This window comes from Thunnus albacares, chromosome 14, assembly GCF_914725855.1.
Source record: "Thunnus albacares chromosome 14, fThuAlb1.1, whole genome shotgun sequence".
Classification (NCBI taxonomy): Eukaryota; Metazoa; Chordata; class Actinopteri; order Scombriformes; family Scombridae; genus Thunnus; species Thunnus albacares.
In genome coordinates, this window is record NC_058119.1 from 3675316 (window position 1) to 3679810 (window position 4495).

Here is a 4495-nt window from a genome sequence, read left to right on the forward strand (position 1 = left end):
CTGTGACCACTGTTGCCAATATTATTAAGAAGTGTAAGGCCCATGGAACTGTAGCCAACATCTCTGGACGTGGTCGCAAGAAGAAAATTGGGATATTGAACAGAAAGGTTGCTCTAATGGTCGAGAAAGAACCAAGGAAAACTTCAATATAGATCCAAGCTGATCTTCAAGTTCAAGGTACAATAGTCTCAAGTCGCACTATCCTCCACTATCCTTCAAGTCAGACTGGACTTTGCCAAAATGCATGTTGACAAGCCACAGTCCCTCTGGGAGAATGTGCTTTGGACAGATGGAACAACATTAGAGCTTTTTGTTAAATCACACCAACCCTATGTTTACCATGCCTACCATGAAAAATGGAGGAGGCTCAGTGATGTTTTCGGGTTGCTTTGCTGCCTCAGGCATTGGGTGCCTTGAATCTGTGCAGGGCACAATGAAATCAGAAGACTATAAAGCATTTTGGAGCAAAACATACAGCCCAGCGTCAGAAAGCTGTGTCTTCCAGCAGGATAATGACCCCAAACATACATCAAAAAGTACCCAAGAGTGGATGAGGAGAAAACGTTGGACCGTTCTGAAGTGGCCTGCTATGAGTCCTGATCTAAATCCCATTGAACATCTGTGGAAAGAGCTGAAACTTGCAGTTGCAGTTTAAAAAAGGTGGAAGGGTACCAATATTTTTGGTCACGTCTGTAGATACTTTCCAACACTGTGTGATGTGTGATTCTGTTGTACATCTTTCAGCTCCTTCACACGAGCCTTAAGCCTGGTCTTCTCCTCATCCTTCCGCCCAGTTAAAGTTTAAATTCAGCTTTAAACAAAGGAAAGGAATGAGCTATTGTCAAGTACATAGGAAATATGGACTTACTATGGATAAAGAACTTAAGTGTATGAAATATATGAAGTTGACATGAGCAAAGATTAAATGTGACATGTGCATAAATAATTAAATTATGTAACAGTGGAGGTTGAATGCAATGCACAATCTCAAGTCCAGTTTGATGAAATATAAGAAAGTGACAAGTGCAGGGATTAAATGAGGGATGTGAAATGTAAAATCCAGTTTGACAGTCATCATCCTGTTTATGTGGCCATGGTCTGAGGATGCATGTGCTGTCAGGATGTGACAATGTCTCCTAACCCTGTGGAAAGGGAAAGGCATCTGTGCTGAAAGTACTCCAAGGAAGTACCATGCCTGGTCTCAGTACAGTGTTTAGGGAATCTGATGCCACTGACAGTGACCTAAAAGATACCGTGACTGAGTTCTTCCTCGCACTGTATGGGCAGAGGAAGGCCAAGTTGATGAATAACGCTCGCTACCAGATCTACACATGGAGTAAAAGGCCACCTGAACTTAAAAAGCTTCATCAAACTGATGTCAACGTGATGCTACACATACTGCGTACTCATATCCTGGCAATGTTGTGGAGGGCTGCAGATCAGAGGGAGCCACTTGCAGAGGCCAGAGACATCACTAAATTTGGGTGGGAGGTTGCTAAAGGAGGGGCCGTCATGCCACCCAGGCAGTGGCTCCAGTTAATTTGCTTTGATGTCACCAGCTGCAGCTGCAGCTGCAACACATTGAAGGCCTGCTGCCAAAAAACTACCGCTGCCATGAGCAAGTCTCAGTTGCACTGACTATTTCAAGTGTAAAGGAGGTGAGATCCGCTGCAACCCATTCACAATACATGAAGACGAAAACAAAGTTATTAATCTTATTCATGGTTATGGTGATACGTGCATGATAATGAGGCTAGTAATGTTTTCTAATATTTTATATGCAACTATGAAGTACATTACCATTAAAATGAACTTACTCTCGGAAGTCTGTGGCGTTTTTTATTTTTTTCTTTTATTTTTCCGGATAATGAGCTAATATGCTAATTACACAAATTGCCCAACATGCAACTCTTAGCAACCAAGTTGAATTTCATCCACATCCCCAGTCATATTCTGCACCTATTTAATATATGCCAAAAAAAAATCAATTTCTTTGTATTGTTATGTCAGAATCCAGTCATGTTTTCTTCCTGCAAAACAAAATATGAGGTGTGCTTACATAGGCTTGAACCAACCAATTTCAACCAATCATGACATCCACATATCAAACAATCTTTTTAGCAGCACAGAGCTAAGATTGATTATGACACGCCCACTTTTCAACATTCAAATCAAACTCCTCCCAGTGTTATGTCCCGCCTGTCTATCCTGTTTCACTCGGAAAATACGTCATGACACAGAAGTTAGATATTCTCGGAATGCTGTTTCATCTGGACTTTGAATACTTTTTCTATATTGCCACTTTATAAGGTACACCTAGATAAAACTAATGCAGAATAATACAATAGCTCTGCAGTAAATCCTACATACTGTACATAAAGGTTATAATGTTCGGTTTTTATTTAATCCTTTTTAGAGAGATGATGATTTTTTTTTTAGGTCATTTTGGAGGCTGCAGTATGTGGTGCTGTTGAACTGTATTGGGTTCTACTCAGAGGTGTTTCTAATATTTTACCCTAATTCATAAATGGGATGGACACAATGAACACCTGAATGTACAATGCAAACAGTATTATGATTGTCTATACAGTCTTGTTCTTTAGATACAGAAAAAAACTTAACCAGCAAAGCAACAGTAGCCAAGGGGGCAGGGCAGAAACAAGATTCAAATAAAGCCTTTAGAATGTTCATGCATGTTTTGACGTCCCCACATAGACTTTTAATGTCTGGCTTCAAAGGAAAACAAAAACACCTTCACACCTGTGATAGCAACTGTTACAAAAAACAACAGGCATCATCATCACATCATCAGAGTCATAACAAGTATTAATTAACAACATTGCTCTTAGTTTTTGGTTTGGATTCACTACATTATGTAACAAGAGAAGACCTGCAGATATGTCGAGGAACAAGAAGGAGCTGAAAGCCCAAGGCTTCACCTTGAAGGCCACCATCAAGAACGTCATGGTAGAGGGTCCCCCGGATGCAGGGGCTTTTCAGGAGCGCCCTTCCAAACCAACAACCTTTCGCTTGTTCTATGAGCGTGGAGAGTTCCCAATGGCACTGCAGCATAAACCTGGAGGCAACTGCATTGTATGGAGGATGGAGATCGATAAACCGGACTAACACCACTACCTGCCTCTGTTCTTCGATGGCTTATGTGAGACCATACATCCGTATGAGTTCTTCGCCCGCCAGGGAGTCCATGACATGCTGGAACACGGAGGGCCCAAGATCCTGCCCGTCATCCCCCAGCTTATCGTCCCCATCAGGACTGCCCTGAACACGAGGAACCCTCAGGTGATGACCACCACCCTGAAAGTCCTGCAGCATCTGGTGACGTCTGGAGACAAGGTGGGAGAGGCTCTTGTGCCATACTACAGACAGATCATCCCCATTTTCAACATATTCAAAAACGTGAATATAAACTCCATAGATGGCATTGAATACAGCCAGCGGAAGAGAGAGAACATTGGTGACCTGATCCAGGAGACTCTGGAGCTGTTTGAGCGCCATGGAGGGAAGGACGCCTTCATAAACATCAAATACATGGTGCCCACCTATCAGTTCTGCATGACCAACTGAGGGTCAGACTGATGAAGCACAGACTTGAGCACAGATTGAATAAATGATTAAATGTTGCATTTAGGAACTGAGAACTTAATTATTAGATACAGAATGTTTTTGCATGTCACAATGTTGCTATTTCAGTGTACAAAGAAATCCATAGATCACGTTCTACTGTGTCCTAACAGGAAGTGAGTGTCTGACTATCGCGTTGCATTAGATGCTCTCTGTCCATACTGAAGCCGTAAAATATGCACTTCTGTTATGTCATGTAAACAAACCATGTACCTATCAGCTGTGCACTCAAGATCAGACTGGAGATGTAACCACTCAATTAAAAGATGGATGAGTACTTGCTATCCTATGTTTGTACTTACAAACAGAAAAAACATGTTTTATATTATGATATTTGGATGTTTTTTACTGTAAAGGATTAAACAGAGACGTGGCTTTGAGTCCAATTGTATCAAAATTTATTTAAAAAGATCAATTTATAAAAATGACAGTGGCGTTGTAATACAACCAGAGATCAATTTATTAATTTAATAAAGTTAATATCTGCCAAGTAGGTATTTAAGAGTTAAAATGCCTCACACACCTGCACAATCATGCTGTGTTTGTGCATATAATAAAATAATATATATTCAAAATACTCCACACTCTAAAGGAAAACAAAAAAACCCCATATGATTAACAAGCCAGGCTGACTGGTACAGGATAACCGCTTTTTCCCACGATTATATCACCATGTGCCTTCACAGCACTGCCACCACTGCAAACACACACGCACACACACACCAAACTAACACCCCTAGGTGCCGTGTAATACTTATCTGCATGCAGGTGCACAACAACCCATACGGCTAGAGCCCCCACACAGTACAGCCCGGGTATCTGAAGCTAAATAAAGGGACACAGAGACAGCATT

At 41.3% G+C, this 4495-nt stretch overlaps 1 pseudogene; it reads left to right on the forward strand.

Moving 5' to 3' along the window:
• Positions 1–2446: 2446 nt before the first annotated feature.
• LOC122997144 lies at positions 2447–3943 on the forward strand (annotated as a pseudogene).
• Positions 3944–4495: the final 552 nt, after the last annotated feature.